The sequence below is a fragment of the Hemitrygon akajei genome, unplaced genomic scaffold (assembly GCF_048418815.1).
Source record: "Hemitrygon akajei unplaced genomic scaffold, sHemAka1.3 Scf000163, whole genome shotgun sequence".
Taxonomy (NCBI): domain Eukaryota; kingdom Metazoa; phylum Chordata; class Chondrichthyes; order Myliobatiformes; family Dasyatidae; genus Hemitrygon; species Hemitrygon akajei.
In genome coordinates this window covers 1,036,806-1,058,830 of record NW_027332049.1, presented here as the reverse complement: position 1 = coordinate 1,058,830, position 22,025 = coordinate 1,036,806, and the positions used below count along the sequence as shown (strand labels likewise).

Below are 22,025 nucleotides of genomic sequence, written 5' to 3'. Positions count from 1 at the left end.
TACTCCGCGAGCCATTAACCACCCCCCAGAGGCCCGGGTTCTGGACAGAAATCTGCTGCCTCGGGTGACCCACAGTACGCCACCACTGCCCTTCATTCTATCTGGCAACCATCGGGAGGAAGTACGATTCAGCCTCATTCAATCACCTCAAGCCCCGGTAGTCCTAGGATACCCATGGATGAACCAACACAATCCCTGTATTGACTGGTCTACCGGGAGGATAGCCAAATGGAGCCCATCCTGCCATACCAACTGTCTGAGGTCGGCCCTGTCTCCCAAAGAAGCTACCGTGACACCACCTGTTTTGGAACCCCTTGACTTGTCCCGCATCCCCAAGGAGTGCCATGACTTAGGACAGATGTTCAGTAAACAGCGGGCCCTTTCCCTGCCCCGGCATCGCCCATACGATTGTGCAATCGACCTTCTCCCGGGGGCCCCGCTACCCACCAGTCGCCTATATAACTTGCCCCGGCCAGAGAAGCAATCAATGGAATGTTACATAGTGAATCTCTCACGGCGGGCATTATTCGACCCTCATCCTCCCCAGGGGAGCGCAGGGGAAAGATGGCTCTCTCTGTCCCTGCATCGACTACCGAGGCCTATATCATATAACCATTAAGAACAAGTACCTACTGCCTCTTCTAAGTTCTGCGTTCGAGCCACTTCACGGAGCCACCATCTTCTCGAAACGCCTCTGAAACGCCTACCATTTGGTCCGGATAAGGGAGGGAGACGAGTGGAAGATGGTTTTCAATACCCCTTTAGACCACTTTGAGTACTTAGTTCTGCCTTTTGGCCTCAGCAATGCCCCTGCAGTTTTTCAAGCCTTGATTAATGATGTACGAAGAGACTTCATTAACCGCTTCGTGTTTGTTTACCTGGAAGACATCCTGATCTTTTCCAGCAAGCCCCAGCAACACGTGTGCCACGTCCGTCAAGTCCTGCAGAGGCTGTGGGAGAATAAATGATTCATAAAGGTGGAGAAATGCGAATTCCACGTCCCCTCAGTTAGCTTCCTAGGGTACGTCATCGAGAGGGGACAGGTGAGAGCTGATCACGAGAAGATCCGGGCTGTGTCGGAGTGGCCCAAACCCATGGACCGCAAGCAACTCCAGCGGATCCTGGGGTTTGCGAACTTCTATCGCCGGTTCATTAGAAACTAAAGTCAGGTGGCGGCTCCCCTTACCCGGCTTAGCTCACCTACCACACCGTTTTGCTGGGGCTCCGAAGCAGACTCAGCATTCTCAAACCTGAAGGGGCATTTCACCACTGCCCCCATTCTGGTTCATCCAGACCCATCCTGTCAATTCAGCGTGGAGGTGGACACCTCCGACTCCGGGGCAGCAGCAGTCGTATCCCAAGTTCGGACGAAAAGCTTCACCCCTGCGCCTCCTACTCTCGCCGACCGTCTCCCGCCGAGCGGAATTACGATGTGGGGAATCGGGAACTACTGGCGGTCAAATTAGCACTGGAAGAATGGAGGCACTGGTTGGAGGGGGCAGAACACTCGTTTGTGGTATGGACGGACCATAAGAACCTGGAGTACATTAAGACCGCCAAGCGATTGAACTCCCATCAGGCCCGTTGGTCATTGTTTTCTGGATGGTTCCAGTTTGTCCTCACGTACCGTCCAGGATCCAACAACGGGAAGCCGAACATGCTATCCCGCCAGCATGACTCCAAGGAGAACTCCTCCAGTCCCAAGCCGATCCTCCCTCCAACCTGCGTGGTGGCCACCCTCTCCTGGGAGATTGAGGAGAAAGTAAGAGAAGCCTAGCGGGACAACCCCGATCCTGGAAGTGAACCCGGCGATCGCCTGTACGTGCCCGCCTCCGTCAGGCCCCAGGTCCTTCAATGGGGGCACACATCCTGGTTTGCCTGCCACCCCGGGAGAGAGCGGACCCTGGCTCTCCTGAGGAGGTACTTTTGGTGGCCGTCCATGGAGGGGGACACCCACTCTTATGTCTCGGCTCCTCCCATCTGTGCCCGGGGAACGGCCTCTCATCGACCATCGGCGGGTCTACTTCATCCTCACCCTGTCCCTGGTCGCACATCACCCTAGACTTCATCACCAGTCTACCCCCTTCCTACAGAAACACAACTGTCCTCACCATGGTAGACCGATTCTCCAAGGCGGTGCACTTTGTGGCCCTCCCTAAACTCCCATCCTCTCAAGAAACCGCAGATCTGCTCGTCCGCCACGTCTTCGGCCTCCACGGAATCCCTGCAGACAGCATCTCCGATCGACGGCCCCAGTCATCTCACAGGTATGGAAGGCCTTCTGTCAAGCCTTAGGTGCAATGGTCAGCCTGTCATCCGGCTTCCAGCCCCAGACGAAAGGGCAGACGGAACGGGTCAACCAAGACCTGGAGGCGATGTTACGCTGTGTAATGGCAAACCACCCATCAACGTGGAGCGACCATCTCCCGTGGGTTCAGTACGCCCACAACTCCCTGGTGAGCTCTGCCATTGGGAGGCCCCCGTTCGAGCGCTCCCTTGGGTACCAACCCCCGCTGTTCCCCGCTCAGAGATCGTTGTACCGTTGGTTCGGGACCATGTTGATCGGTGCCGGAAGGTTTGGGAGGAGACTCGCACGGCCCTACTCAGATCAACCAATAGGAATAAGAGAACGGCCAACCGACACTGAACTCCAGCACCGGAGTACTAATCAGCGCAGATGGTCTGGCTTTCCTCCAAGGACATCCCGCTCAAACGTGAACCTAGGAAACTCGCCCCCAGCTTCCTGGGAACATTCAAGGTCGAAAGGATTATCAATCCCACAGCATTCCACCTCAGGCTGCCAAAGCCCATGCGTATTCGCCCAACCTTTCATGTTGTCTCAGTTAAAACCAGTATCTGTCAGCCATTTCTTTCCCCGAGCTGAGACTCCTCCCTCTGCCAGGCTCATCGACAACCATCCGGCATACACCATCCGACAACTGCTAGATGTGTGCCGTTGGGGCAGGGGCCTCCAATACCTGGTGGACTGGGAAGGGTACGGTCCTGAAGAGTGTTCATGGGTCCCCCACTCCTTCATCCTAGACCCTTCCCTCATCCAGGACTTCCATCGGGACCATCCAGACAGGCATGGAGTATTGCCGGGAGGCTCGCATTGAGGGGGTGGGTACTGTCATGGTCCCTTCTGGCACCTGGCTGTCTTACTCAGAAATTGGGCCTTTAACACCTCGTTCAGTTCCCAATCTATTCCCAGGATCCAATAATTACAAACACCTGCATTCGATCAACCAGAGTAGTATAAGAATCCTGTGACCACTATTAGAAGGTGCCAATTCGTTGCTCGACTCGTGTACGAGTAACCTCGCTCCATGGTGTTTAGGACTATCAGTTCTAAGTCTAACCTTGTTCCTGAATTATCTACCAAGAGCAAGACTCCGGGTAAAACCCCCTTGGAATCCTTTCCACGCTCGCTACAACGACAGCGTCTCCCTCCTCGGCCTCTGCACCCGTGTTTAGCACTTGGGTTCAATCCATCGCCACGTCCTTGCAACACACAATTGACCTTCCTCCAATTTAGAATCTCATTCCGTTGGCCAGACCTCTCTTTTTCCATATTTACTTTGAATCTTACGTCACTATGATCACTAATTTCTTTCACCAGCCCTGGATCATTTCCTAACAGCTTATTGCACGCTCCTACATCGGGAATTCTACATAATAATCCAGGGCACATTTGACAAACTCTACCCCATCTAGTCCTTTTACATTATGGGAGACCCAGTCAATATATGGAAAGTTAAAATCACTTACTGAATCAATCTTTGTTTCTTGGCATAGTCTGCGATCTCTCTACAAATTTGTTCCTCTAAATCCCTCAGACTGTTGGGTGCAAACAAGTCCCAGTAATGGCTGCAATATCATAATTCCCTGCCCTGAGCTCATCTGGCTTTCCTACGATGCTTCTTGCATTGTGATATACACAGCTCAGCACATTCATCGCACCATGCTCAACCATTTGATTGCTGACTCTGTCTGAGGTCTGAACAACATCTGACTGGTGTCAAGAAAACAAACTCTCCCTCATTGGCACAAAAACAAAGGAGCTTATTGTGCACAACAGGAGGAATGGAGACAGGATAACCCATATTGACATCAATGGATCTGGGGTTGAGAGGGTGAACAGCTTTGAGTTCCTCATCATAAACATCACAAAGGATCTCACATGGTCTGTATATACCGGCTGTGTTGTGGAAAGAGCACAGCAGCACTTCTTTCACCTCAGATAGTTGAAGTAGTCTGGGATGGGGCCCCAAATCCTAAGAGTTTTCTACAGGAACACAATTGAGATCATCCTGATTGGCTGCATCACTGCCTGATATGGGAACTGTACTTCTCTTAATCTCAGGACCCCTCAGAGAGTGGTGCGGACAGCCCAACACATCTGTAGAGGTGAACTTCCCATGATTCAGGGCATTTACAGGGACAGTTGTGTAAAAAGGGCCCAAAGGATAAGGGGGACCCAATCCACCACAACCACAAACTGTTCCTGCTGCCACCATCCAGGAAACGGTACCACAGCAAAAGGACCAACAGGCTCCAGGACATCATCTTCAACCAGGTGATCAGACTGATTAATTCATGCTGATACAGTTGCATTTCTATGTTATATTGACTGTCCTATGTACAAACTATTATAATTTACACATTGCACATTTAGACGGAGACATAATGTAAAGGTTTCGATCCCTCATGTTCATGAAGGATGTATGTAATAAAGTCAATTCAATTCACCCTCTCCACTATCTGTTCTGTCATTCTGGCTCCCATTTCCCCTACAACTTATATTAACCACATCACCCCCACTCCCACATTAGCTCTAGCAAGCCTTACCACTAAGATATTAGTCCCCTTCTTGTTCTGTTCCCCAGGCTTGTAACTGGTAATGAAATATTTTCTTAACAGAGCTTTTGCACTTTGTCCATGTGGTTTGCTTGCTAAATTATGCTTTCAAAAGTCAGATTTCCAAGTATCACTCCTCTTCCTCCCACTTGCAAATTCTCCAGTAAATTTTGCATCGCCACAATACACACAGGTAACACCAGTTTCTAAACGGACATAAATATTTCCCTTGAACCCTCCTGAGGAATTGAGGATATATCAAAATCATTTTGAACCAATGTATCTTCTGGTTACAAAGAATAATTGGACTGAATTGGAATTTTTGAACTGATGTAAACTCTGTCTTCAGCAGTTAGCTAAGACAGGATCATTGGGGTGTATGGGGTTTCAGGGAGAGGAAACACCTCTGGTGGGGGAACATGTCACGTTCTTTTCAAGGTGGTTAGCCCATCTTTCGTCCCCACCTGGCACTCAGATCTCACCTGTGGCTCCCCAAAGCTGTTTGCAAGCGACAGTGGCTACACCCCGGGCAATGGCTACAACAAGCCAGCTAAACCAGGTGAGGGTAGCCGACGGGTCTCAAATGCACAGTGGGATAGGGAGTGAAGACAGACTCTGGCGGATTGAGGGTACGAGACCAATGGAAGGTCCAACAGTCAAAAAGGCGGTCTCTGCACACATTGTGGAACCTGTAGACTAGGACAAGACACAGAAGACATCCTGGTCATCCACTGTGCCTACTCTCATCTCCAGTCGTCTCAACTCTTGTCTTGCCACTGGATCCAGATGGGAATTGGGAAGACAGAGTGAGGCTGACACTGCGCAACTCTCCTTCACTTAAATCCAAATCATGCTCTAGTCTCGACACCATCATCATCATAATGGCGTCGAGGTCTTCATCGATGATGACGATGACGAACAACAAGACAGGCTCACTACCAGTTCTCTGCAACTTGCAGAGAAACACACTGAGAGTTGATAACATTATACATTGTATCCTCGTTTGAATAAAGAGAGGAGGACTCACTGATAAGGACAGGAATGAACATCTGTCTGTCACCCAATAAGTATATTACATTTTGTTGCTCTCCGTTAGTCTCTCGCCCAAGGCTAATCACATACCTTGACAGGATTGGGTAGAATCTATTGGAAGACTCCTATAAAGTAGGCAACATTTTATGAAGTGGAAAGGACACGGTATCAGGTAAATTTTACTAAATGGGCAGGAGGCAGTACTGGGTAAATTTTATGAAGTGGGCAGGAGGAAGATGTGCCAGGTAAATGTATCAATTGTGCAGGAGGTTCCAGCTGGGTAAATTTATTAAGTGGGCAGGAAGTGCAAGTCAAGTAAATTTATCCGATTGCTAATTGAGCAGGAGGCTTTGTGCCGGGTAAAATAGATAGAGAACATGGGTCAATTGCAGTCGATTGATACGAGTGGGCCAGGAGCAGCCCTACACAATATGTGTGAGGGTTTACCAGACAAGGAAAATGATTTGCGAAATTTGGGGGAAAATGTGGCGGAGGAACCAGCAATATTACCTCATGAGAACAGGCAGTAAATTTGATATGGAAAAAGGAACTGTGGAAAGAAGTGGAAATTGTTGAAAAGGGAATGGAAGAAAAGGCAGATGCAAAGTGGAACAGTATATTATTAGCAAGTTGGTGGAATAATGCATGTGACAAAGGGATAGAGGTATGTACTGCAGAAGGCCAAAGGTTGGGAGACGCTAACAGCAGAACGTGAATAGGTGGATGGGCACCAAAAACAAGAGCAGGAAAAACAACATAAGCAAACCAGAGCCGGTCTAGATAGGACAGCAGGGCTGGAAAGTCAGTCTGAGGTTCAAACTGATAGGGAAACAAGGGATCCCGAACCCATGTCTGGCTGTCCTGACGAAGGGTCTCGGCCGGAAACATCAACAGTGCTTCTCCCAATAGATACTGCCTGGCCTGCTGTGTTCCACCAGCATTTTGTGTGTGTTTCTTGAATTTCCAGCATCTGCAGATTTCCTCATGTCTGGCATACCGACCCTCTTTGAGGACTGTGACCATGATGAGGAGCGGGCACCCACCGTACTCCCCCACCTTGCCAGTGGGCAAGTGCAGCCAGTGCCCCCGAACCCCAATCCTCCCAGTACTCAGATATGGTGGCCACCCGGGTAAAACAGCGGCATGGGGAAGGGGCGGTCCCTACACCCTGAAATCCAGAAAGGGAATACCGAGGATTACTCCGAGACAGGGAGGGAAGAATCCAAAAAAACTCCAGAGTTAATGGCTCTACAAAGACAATTGCCCACCTCCAATCCACGAGAAGGAGGAACAGCCCTTAGTGATTCCTGTGTTTGCACCCTGGAAGCCTCAAGAAATGATAATGATCATGAATCAGCCCCCAGATAGAAAAGAAAAACCAACACAGTTTGTTCAGTGTGTCCACAGTACTATACAAATGTGTAATACCACCCCGCAAGAATTATTCGGTCTCTGCTGCATGATTCTCTCAGCTGATGAGGGGCGGAAATGGAAGGCAGAATTGAGATACCAAACCTATCAGGAGTTACAGATGGGAAACCATAATGAGAATGAACAGACAGACCAGATTATTCAAGCCTTCAAAAGGGCTCTCCAGCAACCTGTAAACATCACTAAAGTACTTGAATGCAAACTTTAGCCTGGGGAATCAGGACCATCAGGAGTGACTTGTGGCCTGCTACGGCACTTTCGCAGGAGATCAAGCCTTTAATGGTGGAAATCCGTCCCCTCAGTTTAATGCCTTACTGCTCCAACGCTTACCAATGAAGTTAGCCAACATGATTGAAACAAATAATATGGATTGTCAAGACAATGACTGAAATCAAATGTGATGAGCCTGGACAAATTATTGGGACACAACCTTCGAATCCTGATCAACCCCGAAGGGAACTAATATTAAAGGCAAATATGTTCAGTGGGAAGAAGGACGTGAGCGGGCTATATTTGAGGATCAGAAATGGGAACAAAAACCTACCAAGGGACAGGTGGGGGCAACAACCTGTTTAGAAATTGACAATCAATGATGCTTCCTACCGTGATTACCACCCCGCAGGAAGAGCCCAATGTAATATTGCAAGTTGCTGGAATTCCAATTCTGTTTCTGATTGATGTGGGGCAACCACAAACACTCTCAATCAGGAAATAGTATCGGAAAAGGGATTCCAGGTATCAGACGCTACAATCAGTCTGTCTGGGTTCGAAGGCACGGAACGTACGAATTCACATACACAGCCACTACAGGTGGAATTCCAGGAGAACCGACGTGAGGTTTCACTTACAGTCACCATCAGTCGGGGGTGTAATCCACCAGGAAAAAGCATGCTCTATCCTTTGAAACTCGAGATTCTATGCACGGACAAGGGTATCACCCTGGAACTAGCGAACACCCGACATCTTCCCCAGTTTCTGACCACCCAGTGGTGGGCACTTAATCTGGACTCCACTGCGTTTGAACCCCTTCTGGCAGCGGCCAACTATCATTTGACTCTGTGGTATGACCTTATGGGGTGCTCAACTGAGGTAAGCCAATACTATGCACCCCTCGAGGGCCGTTAGAACCCAGTCACGGTGTTCGGAGAGGTTAAAGGAAGAGAGGGCAGTGCATTTCTGGCCAAAGTTCCGGATTTCCTTTGGCAACAGAAAGGACTGGTGGTTCCCCATACCACCGTTTGGGTTTGTCCTGGGTTCAAGCCAAAACCCTAGGGTTCCTCGCTTACACCTGGACGAAACAAGGGTTCCAGTCAATCAACCTTCCGTGACTTAAGCAGAAAGGGTTTGCCAGACATATGGGAGGTACGTACTTTTCAGGGGACGCCTCTGAGGCGGAGCGCAAACTGTGGTCCGAGATGGGGTGCCAGAAAGACCCCGAACTAGGTTTTTGGATCACCCCAGCAGGATAGGTATGTGTTCCTACACAGCTTTTACCAATATTAGTTGATAATATATGTAATTGTACACATCTGGGAAAGCAGGGAATGGTTGGTAAACTGTACCCTGCACACCGGGTATGACTCCCTTGACAGGTGGACCTTTTTCGTGTCTACAAGTTGATTTTATTGAATTGCCTAGAGTACATTGCTATAGATACTGCTTAGTTATTATAGATGTGTTTAGTAGATGGATTGTAGCTATTCCAACTACCAGTAATACAGCTAAGACTGTTGTGAAGGTATTATTATGGGAAATAACTCCCAGGTATGGCATGCCGCAGATGCTGAGCTCTGACAATGGCCCACGCTTTGTGGCGAAAGTAAATGAAGTGATATGTAACAAACTAGCTATCGAGCAACAATTCCACTGTGTACAACTCCCATGGGCCGCTGGCATAGTGGAAAGAACCAATGGCACTTTGAAGAGTAAATTAGCCAAACCAACATCTGGAGACTGGACTCACTCAGTTGAAGATCATACTGCTAGTCTATTCTACATGAGGGTTACCCCACAAGGGAAAACAGGGTTGTCACCAGCTGAAATCATTTATGGACAGCCCATGAGGACACTCTGGGGACTTGTGTACCATTGTGTACCATTGCTCCCAGAAAGTCTACCAGCAAAATTGGATCTGCATACCCGTGGGGAAGTGATGGGGAAATATATATGCCAACCAACCAAAATTCTCCAAGCATTACATTCACAGGTACAACAGGCTTACAAGGAAGAGAACTACCCTGCACAGAGGAGTGACTATCCCACCATAGGACCTCGGAATATTGTCCTGATCAAAAACTGGGATTGTGGGAAACTCGCACCTCGGTGGAGACAACCATATCAGGTGTTACTGACCAGTCCACGGCTCTGAGACTGAAGAGCAATCTCAGTGGATACATTGAACAGACTACAAATGTGTTACTGAAGGAACTGAGTAGAAGGACTCTCTCAGACTAAAGGAAAATGTATTGGTTGATTGTGGTGTTCGTGTTTATGTCTTTGAGAGGGCTCACCTCAACATCCGGGGCCCCCCATGTTAACACCTTTCTGTCTCTCTGTCACACCGATGCCAAACAGGTAGAACTAGGGTCCTGCTGGGTTTGTGTCAAAATTCCACAGCATGGTAAAACTATGATTCCAATGTTAGTAATCCCGCTCAACCAGAGTGAGGAACTCTCAGCCTGGGCTTTCACAAATAACACCCGTGGAAGTGAGGTGAGGAACTGTGGTCCAGTCAGAGATGACTGTGGCTGTCAGTGTTCTGAGGGATGGTACCTCAGGCCCCCACCAAACACAACTTTCTAGACTGGGAAGCATGCATCCTAGCCAGACTTGCAGGTGCCCAGCAGCGGAGAGGAATAACTGAGACTGAGTGATTTTGGATGATCATTTTTCTCTCCTATGGAGTAGCCAGGAATTCACCAAAGATAATCAATTTGGCTACAGCACTTGAGGAGCCGGCCACAATACTGCAGGGGCCCTGACAGAAACACAGGCCCAAGTAACAGAAATATCCACTGAAATTATTGCAATCCGGCAAACAGTCCTACAGAATCATTTGGCTTTAGAGTTTATCTTTGCTGAGAAAGGGGGAACCTGTGTTATTATTGACACAGAATGCTGCACCTATATCCCTGATGAGTCTACTAACATTACATCCCTCTCCAAGCACACTGCCAAGGAGATTGACAGCATCCAGAAAGTAGGGCAGGATTTACAGGGGTTCACCAAAGGGTTGAAGACCTGTTGGGTAATATGTCGGGCATGATATTGCATTATGGCCCAATAGTTGTACATAATGATCAAACGGAGGGAATGATAATATATGTAAAAGGGTTAACACTTTGTTAAACAAGAGCAGCCTGTTAAACAAGAAAGAAACTGCTGATGATCAACAGATGTGCTAAGCCATGCTGAGCCATATTTCTTCTTGAGGTAAGCTAGCAAGGGGTTCAAGATGGTTATCTCCTTCAGCACATGCGTAGAGATAGGACAGCTACAGTCTGGTCTGTGTGTGTAAGCCATTATGACTATTTTGTAAATAGTCTTTAGGGGCTGTCACGTAGTAAATAACTTTGGCTCCAGCCTGTCTTGTGTGGGGAGTATCCGGACGGATATATCTGTGGTGTAAGGGGAATTGTTAGTCAGTTAGTGGATTGAGCGGTAACAGTCATAGACTGTTCCTGTTTGAGCGTCTAACTGAGTAAGCCTTGGGTGCTTGGAGTAAAGAGTTTGTATTTATACAGTTTCTGAGTGACTTTATCTGGATTCGACTTCCACAGAATGGGAGTGGTTTTAAAGGACTGGGCTGCTGGAAGCACATTACCAGACCTGGAGTGATTGCAACTGGATCTGACAGAGGCATAACTGGTTCTTCTGGGCACATTCAGTCTCACTCCAACTATTTCCTACCTTCCTTTTACAGGTATGTAATGTCTAAAGGACCAGTGTTTGAGTAAATGAGACTCACCAAACTTTATCCTGACTGAATCACTGGAATCTCTGAGTCAGATGGGTTCTCTCCAGCTGATGCTCACAATCCTCGGGCTTGTTCACTTGTTGATGTTCCACTGTCTTCAGTCTTTGCTTCTATTTGGAGTTTTTCTGCCAATAAATCTCTCACCGCAGGTCTAACTTTAACATGGAAGATAAAGTTAACAATAACAATAAAAAGGAGAACCAAACATTCCTGCTTAATGTTACTAAGAGCAAAATTCACTGAAATGTAAACATTGAAGGCAGATAGAATGATCTCAATGAACAATCTTTTATTGTCCCTCACATGTCACAAAACGATATGGGATAAGAAGGAGCCATCATTCAGTCATGGTAAGACATAAGACACAGGAACAGAATTAGGTGATTCAGTCCATCTGGTCTGCCCCACCACTCAACCGTGGCTGATTTTTATTCCAGCATCATATTCCTGCCTTCCCACTGTGACCCTGAAGTGACTTAGCAATCATCAATATATTAATCTCTCTCATAAACATACCCAAATGGCAGCCTCAACCATCCTCTGCGGCAACAAATTCCAGAGATCAGACATTCTTTGGTCAAATATTTTTTCACATCTCAGTTTTAAAGAGAAACATCTTTATTTCGAGACTGTGCTATCAGATCACAGATTATCTGTCTAATGGAAACATCCTCTCCATGTCCACTGTATCCAGGCTTTTCAGCATTCGGTAGGTTTACTTAACCATACATCCCTCCACCACCCCCACTGTCCCTCTGAACTCCATTGAGCACAGGTCCAGAACCATCAAGTGCTCCTCATACATAAAGCCAATCATTGCTGATATTATTCTTGCAAACCTTCTTAGCAATAAATGTACTGCACACATTTCCAGGAATAAGAGACAAATTGGTACCAGGGTAATTTGCAGGCAAAGTTGTGCTTTCTTCACTCTACTACTATCTCAGAACGAGCCATTTCCATTTCCAGGTTCAAACAGGTCCATTTCAGAAAATATAAACCATTCCAGGGTGAATGTAATAAACAGAAGCTGGAATTACCAGAAACACTCAGCAGGTAAGGAACAGCGGTAGGGAGAGGAACAATCCTTGCAATTCAGGTTAATAACGTTTCATCAGAATGGCTTCAAAGATTTTCAGTTTTTAGTACAGATGCCCAGTATCTTGAGTTTGTGTTTGATTCCCACTGCCTGACAGCTTGATCCCCAAGGGCTTGGATCTAAAACTGTGATATCCAACCTCACAGAGTCACACAGCTGAACCTGCCACTGAGAGTCTCACACATCGTCAGCACATCTCAGGCTGGGTATGCAATCCGGGATTTCCCCACAACCAATGCCCAGCTTCTCGAGATATCTTCTTCATTGCAGAAGGACGAGCATCCAGCCCCATCTGTAGAAGCACTAACCAAAGTCAAAGCCAAAACACCAATAGTTCCATATGCCTGGAATGCCGATCACAGGATTATAGCCCAAGCACCAACTCTCCCAGTACTCCTTGCTGCCAGTAAAATGCTGTAGTGTGTCAGCCAGTCATTATTCAAAAACTAGCACCTCCACACCAATGCACAACACAACTGGTACCTGATGACCCTCTGTCATTCCAGCTAACAAAAACCAATCTGGAAATAACTCAGCAAAGCCAAAGGTGCAAAAGAACACTTCACAATGAAGACAAAGGTTAAAAGAAAGATTGCTTATATATAACATTGCGGAGGTGGGATACAGGGTGGACCGAGGTTGACCCAGATGGTTGATGTATATCACTGAAGCAGGAGTGAGGAGACTGGACAGAGGTTGAACAAGATAGGCAGGGAATGAGCAGATGGAACCAGGTGGGAGAAGGGATCAAGGACAATCAGTGATCAATACACAGATACTGAATTAACAGCATACACTATCGTATGAAAGATTCTAAAATGACAAAGTCAGAGCAAACAACAAGAACTTTGCCACATATACTTTGATCCTCACCACATTTTTATCAACACACCATAGAAACTTTCCCATCTGAACAGTTCAAGTTTTGCATGGTAACTGCTCTGCCCATGACTGCGAGGAACTGCAGAGACCTTTGGATACAGATCAGCACATTACAGAAACCATTCTCCCCCCTAGGCCTCCCAATCCCTCGGTAAAGCAGGCAGTGAAATCAAAGATCCCCACAACCTGGGACGTTCTTCTTTCTCACCCACCACAACTGGGGAGAAACAACAGCCATAAAGCTGATGGAAGCGAGGCCAGTTGAGGGAAGTTAACGGGACTCAGTGGCCAACATCAGATGTCCCAACACAACACAGAGGAAGCATCACCACCCATCCGGGGACTGTGCGAACACACCACGTGATCTTGCATCACAAAACAGAGGGCAGGCCAGATCTGCAGTAAAAAGCCTCAAGTGACCTGCTGGCGGGACTTCCTTTTCAATTCTGCAGAAATAGACAGCCCGGACTCCTGGTTTGGATCATTGAATGCAAATGAAGAGAAGTCTACACATTTTTGACGAGCCCGGGTAACTGGGTACTAAATGATTAATTGGCCCTCAGTTCGGGGCTCACGGCAACACCAGATCTCCCCGCTCCGGATCGGTCTCAACACTCACCGATGGGAAATTGATATCTTCGGCCCGCAGACAGTGATCCCAACCCAGGAGGCGAGGACACTTTCCTGATCCCGTAAAATAATCTACTTCAGCACTGACCAGAAAGGAAAACACCACCCATCCAGACAGTGAGCATGCGCAAAGAGATTGTTACATCTGCGATTAAATGGGAGGGGAAATGGGATCACGTCTACCATCGCCCCTGACAGAGCACTCCAGCTACCCACAACTCTGTGGAAAGAAACAAAGTTGCCCCTCACATCTCCTCTCACATTAAATGTATCCAACATTTCAACCCCAAGAAAAGCATAACATCTGTCTACTCTATCTATTCCTCCGATAATCTTATAAACGTCCATCCAGTCTCATCCCAGCCTGCGCTGCTCTGGAGAAAACAACACAAGTTTGTCCAACCTCTCGTTATAGCTCATGTCCTCTAATATAGAGATTATCCTGTAAACCTCTTTTACACCCTCTACTATTATTATGACATTTCACCATTCTTAAAATAAAGTAGTGATCCTAAGTGACCTAAGACAGGGAATGTTTTTCTAGGATTAAATGTCAGGAATTGTGAAAAACTGAGTTTAAATGTAATTGGCTACAGTGTGTGTAAACTTCTGAACTCAACTATAGCCATTATCATGAAAAAGAAAATTTGCCAGTATATCAAGCAGATAAACGGCAAATTTTCTGTTCTCATGGATGAATCAACAAGCATTAAGACCACCCTAATCGATTATTTGAACTGTGAAAGTGATAAGGCAGGTGGTTTGAAATGTGAAAGTGATAAGGCAGGTGATCCCCATTTTATGTTTTTAGATCTAATTGAACTGCCTGATCAGAAAGCTGTAACTATTGCTAATCATCTATTGAACTGTCTCAATAACCATGGGTTTGATGACTCTTACTTGAAACAGAACCTTGTAGCTTTTGCTAGTGACGGAGTGAGTGTAATGTCAAATCTGTTGTTGCTACAATTCTCAAGGAACAATACCGTGATGTGACGATTTGGCACTGTCTTAATCAGATTAGAACTTGCAGTAGGTGATTCGGTGAGAGAAGTGCACAGAAAAAAAAATCATTTTCAATCATTTACGGACAAATTGTACTCTGTTTACAGTACATTACCTCTGAACTGTCTGAATGTGCCTCTCAGAATCAGAATCAGGTTTATTATCACCGGCATGTGTCATGAAATGTGTTAAATTTGCAGCAGCAGTTCAATGCAATGCATAATACAGAAGAAAAAAAGCACAAAATAAAATAATAAAAATAAATACGGTAACTAAATCAATTACAGTATACATATATCTGGGACCCTTGCTCATCGTGATGTTTATAAATGACCTGGATGAGGAAGTGAGGGATGGTTAGTAAATCTGCTGACGACACAATGGTTGGGGGTGTTGTGGATAGTGTTGAGGGCTGTCAGAGGTTACAGCTGGGCTGTGAACTGGCAAATGGAGTTCAACCCAGTTAAGTGTAAAGTGATTCATTTTGTTAAGTCAAACATGATGGCAGAATATAGCATTAATGGTAAGACTTAGCAGTGCGGAGCATCAGAGGGATCTTGGGGTTTGAGTCCATAGGACATTCAAAGCTGCTATGCAGGTTGACACTGTGGTTAAGGTCGATACACGGTACACTGTGGTATACAGTGTATCGACCTTCATCAATCGTGGGATTGAATTCTGGAGATGAGAGGTAAAGTCTCAGTTATATAGGACCCTTGACACACTCCGCTGTGCTCAGTTCAGGTTGCCTCACTACAGGGATGATGTGGAAGCCTTAGAAAGGGTGCAGAGGAGATTTACAAGGATGCTGCCTGGATTGGGGAGCATGCCTGATGGAAAAAGGTTGAGTGAACTCGACCTTTTCTCCTTGGAGTGACAGAGGATGAGAGGTGACCTGACAGAAGTGCATAAGATAATGAGTGGTATTGATCGTGTGGGTAGTCAGGGGCTTTTTCCTAGGGCTGAAATTGTTGCCACAAGAGGGCACAGGTTTAAGGTGCTGGGGAGTAGGTACAGAGGAGATGTCAGGGACAAGTCTTTTACTCAGAGAGTGGTGAGTGTGTGGAATGGGTTGCCGGCAATGGAGGTGGAGGCGGATATGATAGGATCTTTTAAGAGACTTTTGGATAGATACCTAGAGACATCAGAGAAAAAAAGAGAAAAACTAGCTTAGAAAACTAGAGGGCTATGGGTAACCTTAGAAATTTCTACAGTCGGGACATGTCGGCACAACTTTGTGGGCCAAAGGGACTGTATTGTGCTGTAGGTTTTCTATGTTTCTGTGAACAGATTAAAAATCGTGCAAGAAACAGAAAAACTATATATTTTAAAAGTGAGGTAGTGTTTAGGGGTTCAACGTCCATTTAGCAATCGGATGGCAGAGGAGAAGAAACTGTTCCTGAATCACTGAGTGTGTACCTTCAGGCTTCTGTACCTCTCTATCTGATACTAACATTGAGAAAAGGGCAAACCCTGGGTGCTGGAGGTCCTTAATAATGGACGCTGCCTTTCTAATCCTCTGGTAACCTTATAAACGTCTATCCAGTCTCACTCCAGCCAGCACAGCTCCGGAGAAAACAACACAATTTTGTCCAACCTTTTATTATAGCTCATGCCCTCTAATCCACGGAATATCCTGGTAAACCTCTTCTGCACCTTCTCCAAAGCCCTGACGTCCTTCCGAAAATGAGGGCACTCCAAGTGTGTTCTAACTAGTTTTATAAAGCTGCAACACAACTTCCCGACTTTTGAACTCAATGCTTCAACTAATAAAGACAGCCACGCCATTTGCCTTCTTAACCACCCGATCAATCTGTGCAGTCTCTTTCAGGGAGCGATGAACTTGGAGTCTGAGATCCCTCTGATCATCAGCACTGTTCAGGGGTTTGCATTTAACAGTGTACTGTCTCATACATTCGACCTACCGAGCTGCCAAGATGATCATCACTGATCAAATCTCACTGAGATTTCTCAGGTCCTGTTGAATTAGATGTCAAGTGCACAAGTACGGAGAAACACTGACTTGTAGTAGCATCACAGGCAAGTACATTCAGATAACACGGAACATAAGTTATACAATGCTCCGTCAGTAAAGAGATAGAAACATGTTTAACGTCATTCTGCTAACAGGACCAGAGCAACAGGCGCTGAGCGGCGACTCATCTCAGACGGTTCGGTGTGAGGGTCTCACAAACCGGACTGACCCCGGCAGATTCTGTGAAGGAAGCGAGGCGAGGCCGCCAGTTGGTGAAAGTTCATCCCCTCCCCCTTCAGGTTTCACCGATCGCCTTGTGTTTCTCTCCGCCCCCCACCCACCATCTTTTTATCTCCAGTCCCGCCGAAGGGTTTCGGCCGGTAACGTTGACCGTACTCTTTTCCTAGCTGTTACCCGGCCTGCTGAGTTCCCCCAGCATTTTGTGCGCGTTGCTCGCATTTCCCGCATCTGCAGATTTTCTCTTGTTTGAGTTTAACTCACTGCCCGACGTCAGACCTCCCCGCTCGGGACCGGCTTCAGTACTCACCGAAGGGAAATTGTTGGTGTTGTCCCGCAGAGAATAATCCGTTCCTGGCTCCCCGCCCTAGGGGGGAAGGACCCCTCCCGATCCCGATCCCCCCGCCACCCCGCTTCCACAAAGAACGAGAAAACGGGGCCCATCCCGGACTGAGCATGCGCGACCTGGAATAACGTCATCAGGCAGTGGGCGGGGCCTCAGAAACAAACCCACAGGTGTTGCGGATCCGCGGTGAGACATGGTCACATGACCCGGAGACTCCGCTCCTCTCCGCACACGCTGCCCAGTCCACCGCCACATTTCCCACATCATTTCATTATTTCCCTATCCTATTTTCATATGAACACCGGGTACGTATTTAGCATTTTCCCTCCATATCTTCCCCGACCCCTTTCCCTCCACCGCCAGGTCACAGAGTTCTCAGAGTTAGAGTTTCGATTCCCATCCCGGGCAGACACACAATTCAGACCACACAGGAAATGTGCTGGTTTTATTTAAATCACTCTATGCTTATAAACACTAATTTCTATTCACATTCCTCTGGCCTCACTGGACAGGAACACTGAAACATCAAGTGAGAAATAGGTAGGACATTCTAACCATCAACAAGATGACGGCTGCTCTCCCATCTCAGCTACATGTTCCTCCCCGGCCCTCATTTCCTCGATCCCTTCGGTCTCCACACATCTGCCAGCCTCTGTTTTATGTGAGGACAGTCACCAAGTCTTTACCGCCCTCTGTGGTGGGGATTTACAGACTCATCTCAGTCCCGGACAGTCCACCCCTGTTTTCAGAGACTGGGATCCCTGGTTCAACTAGCAATGATGTTGTGCATTTCAATGTGTTCACCTCTCAGTCCTCGATTCTCTAAATGAAAGGGTTATCACATTTGATCTTTCTTCATATGAGGACCCACCACTCCAGGGATCAGTCTGGTGAACCTTCATTGCACTCTCTATAACAAATACTCTCTAAAAACTTTGCTAATCCTGTATGGAATTAATTTCCATCTTCTGTAGCCCCGTGTTTCGCCAAACACTCAACTCCCACCCCTGCCACTATTTCCAAACCCACTTCCCCCCTCAGCTGGATCCACTTCTCACTCCCTAGTTCATACCCATCCCCACCCCTCACCTCCTTTCTCTGAATATTTCCCGTCCACTCTCAGTCCAGAGGGATGGTCTCGGCCTGAAATGTTGACGGTCCATTTCCCTCCACAGATGCTGCCTGACCCACTGAGTTCCTCCGGCAGTTTGTTCTTTGGTCTGTATAACCCGTGTTAGTATGGGGAACGGGATTTTACACCATATTCCAGGGACAGTCTCAACAAATCCCAAATAATTGTCACTTTGCCCGGACCATTGTTCCCGCTTGCAGGGCAACATTCTGCCGGTGTTTGTCCCCCACTGTGGTGAATCCCTCTGGTCGCCACCACCGTGGGCTCAGGCATTTCCACAGATCAGCCCCTCCTGTCCCCACCGGGACAAACATCCTGTCCGCCCCCTCTCACACCATCTTCATCCTTTCAATAAAATACCCCCCTCTCCTCTCCTATTACCTCCTCAGACTCCGGCTGCCGGAGACGCTTCAGAAACGCCCCCAACTTTCCTTGGATGGAAATAGATATAAATCAAAAAGCGGGACATTTTATTTGAAATTTGTTCCGCTTTAACGTGCAGTTTGATCTGCAGCCGGAGACTGCTCAACACCCTCTCGGCTGGTCCGCCTTCACTATTGGGTGTAACCAGTGATTGACATCACTTCGCACCAATGGGAATAGCGCAGCTCTGCAATCAATTCAATTCCTCTGTTGACTGTTCGGGGAGGGGGGCGTTGGCTCGTGCTTAATTGCTCAGCCGTTAAACCGAAAAAGCTCGAGCACAGCAGCGCGTGTGTGACGGAAAGCAGGTGCAGATATGTGGAGACAGTGGGTGACGTCAGGCGCGTGGGGGCTCCTGTGTGACGTCACGTGAGGGGGAGCGCTTCAATTTTAAAACACCTTTTGTTTCGTACGATGTGGAACAACAAAATTAAATTAGGATTTCAGCACTGAATCTGGTGCTGTGTAACGTAAAGTCCTGTGTCCGGCGGTGCCCTGCTGTTAACTGAGTGGGCAGTGTGGTTTTGTCTCGACTGGAGGCTCCAGGCTCTCCTCAGCCCCGGTTTTGACTTTGCGACCGAGCCCCGGCTGTGGGATCAGTCCCTTGTGGTTCTCCGAGGGGGTTGGGGTGAAGGGACTGCTCAGTCTCTGTGTGGGTAGAGGTTATGAGTAGAGTGTGGGTATGGGTCTGGGTCACGAGACGAATTAAGTTGTAAACAAGGGAGGATATCGTGAATTGGATCAGACAGCTTAGCTCGCGTGTCCTTTCGGGAAACAATTCTCTCTTCATATTAATGACTGTCTAATCTTGCTGCTGTTACGTATCCCGTAACTGGATTACTTACCAGCAAAGATAGAGAGGTCCGCTGAAGTCCGATGGTACCATTTTCAAACGTTTTTATCTATAAAGGGGCACAAAAGTAAGGTTAATACAAACATTCAGATACCATAAGTCGTCAATATTCAATCTAAAGCGCAGGTATAGTAATAACCAATAAGAAATAAACTCTATCGTTGTCTAGGGGTAAGGTATATATTGTCCGCTGTTTATCTGAAAGTCTCTTGCGGCCACTGCAGTTCCACCAGCTGCCGTCTTTTGGTGGTGTCGCGTTGGTGCACTTTGTTAAAGAGAGAGAGAGATAGAGATTAAATGAAACAGTTACCCGGCGGGTTTTTCCAACCTTTAGGAGTTCGATTCGTCGGAGTCTCGTTGGGGAATGGACGCTCACTTGTGGCCTCCCCTGTAGCTAAGCCGTTCTTTTGTGGTGAGGTCGCCAATCCCAGGCAAGGAAAAGACGCACACGAACCCCCCCCCCCCCCGCCCACCGGCTGTCGCTATTAAATGCTGTCGCAGGATTTCTAGCGTCTTCTGGTGCGTCTGGGGGGCCGTCTTTACAAACCCTCTTTTATCTGAACTCACGGGGTCTCAGATGTCAATCAGGTTGGGATGATGCAATCTCTGTCCGTCTCTCCACCCACGTTGCCCTGAGGGTATACACGTAGTACAGTTCCCAATTCACAAAGGTGTCTCCACGAGACAATGACCACAGTCGCCAGCTTTGCCTCACCGTGAAACGAGGGACACCGCACGTATCTCTTTCTTCTCTTGGGTTATTGACCCCCCCCCCCCCTTCACTAGGGCTCTGGCGATTCTCACAAAGGAGGGGGCTGGGATCATAACACTGCTAATAAGATTACATTTTACAAAAATGTGTGTTACAGATCCCCAGAATCTAGGACAGTCGTCATGGGCTGCGAGTGCGGATAGGGAACGAGGTCACTGAATTGTACATCAGAGAAGGTCACGGGTTTGTACAGCCTCCTATGAGATCTGCTGGCACATCGGGAGTCTGAAAGGGAAAGGTAATAGGGAAGGGGCTGAGGAGAGAGTTTTAACAGGGGAACCTGTTCAGGGGTGGAGGGGTACAGGAGCTGTCTAATAGATCGTTTTGATTGTTTTTTGTGTGTAATCTCACAGGCTTGTTGACGGAGGATACCCAGAGGCGAGTAGGTCAGACACAGAATCAGAAATTGAATTGAATTGACTTTATTTCTTACATCCATGAAGAGTAAAAATCTTTACGTTGTCTCCATCGAAATGTGCAACGTGCAATCATAGTAATTTATAATAGTTTATAATAAATAAAACCGACAATGTAATATAGAGTACACTCAAATCAGCATGTGTTCATCAGTCTGATGTCCTGGTGAGGAAGCTGTCCCAGAGCCTGTCGGTCCAGCCTTTTATGTTGCGGTACCACTTCCTGCATGGTGGCAGCTGGAATAGTGACAGTGATGTGATTTCCTGTGTCACGGGTACAGACTGTCGACTCAAGTGAGGAGTTTGTGTGGAGATGCAGCTTCACCGGAGGTGGAGGAAAGAGGACACACCAACAGGTGGGACCAGCTGTGGGAAGATATGGTTTGTCAGGTCTGATGACGGGCTGAACGTACCATCACCTTCAGAGTGAATCAGAAAACCATTCTGGGGGTATTTAAAATGTCAGAAGCAGGGGCAGGGGTTGTGTCTCCATCAGACCCTCAGTGAGATGGTTCAAGTTACAATGTGCAGGGATGAAAGCACAGTGTTTGGGGGCAGATTTAGTCACTGATTCTGTCACAGTGAGAGGGTTAGTTTTGCTGTGAGGAAGCAATATTAATGGAAGAAGACACAGGAACTTCATCAATTGCCAGTTGTTCAGCAGAAGTGACCAATTTATGTTACTTTGAGAGAAACAGATACTTGCAGTGGTGACAAAGGGGTGCAGTCTGGTTTATTTCAGGTTGGACAGGGGTGTGGGATTTTGAAATCAATCCCTTGTGGTGCCACCATTGTTAATTTAGTGTGTCCAGAGTAGAGGGTCACACAGTACGGAAACAGGCTTTTGGCCGGCCATACCCGTTCTGACCATCCACTCACTGTCTACACTGGTCCCATTTATCAGCACTTGGTTCATAGCCGACTGTATCTCAGCAGTTTCAATGCTCATCCACTTTGTT

At 47.4% G+C, this 22,025-nt stretch overlaps 1 long non-coding RNA gene across 1 annotated transcript; it reads right to left on the bottom strand.

Moving 5' to 3' along the window:
- Positions 1–880: 880 nt before the first annotated feature.
- Positions 881–17,724, bottom strand: LOC140724117 (uncharacterized). Its single transcript, XR_012098040.1, has 3 exons — positions 17,435–17,724; positions 11,288–11,451; positions 881–950 (listed from the first exon to the last, which is right to left on the bottom strand). It is a non-coding gene; the product is annotated as an uncharacterized lncRNA (long non-coding RNA).
- Positions 17,725–22,025: the final 4,301 nt, after the last annotated feature.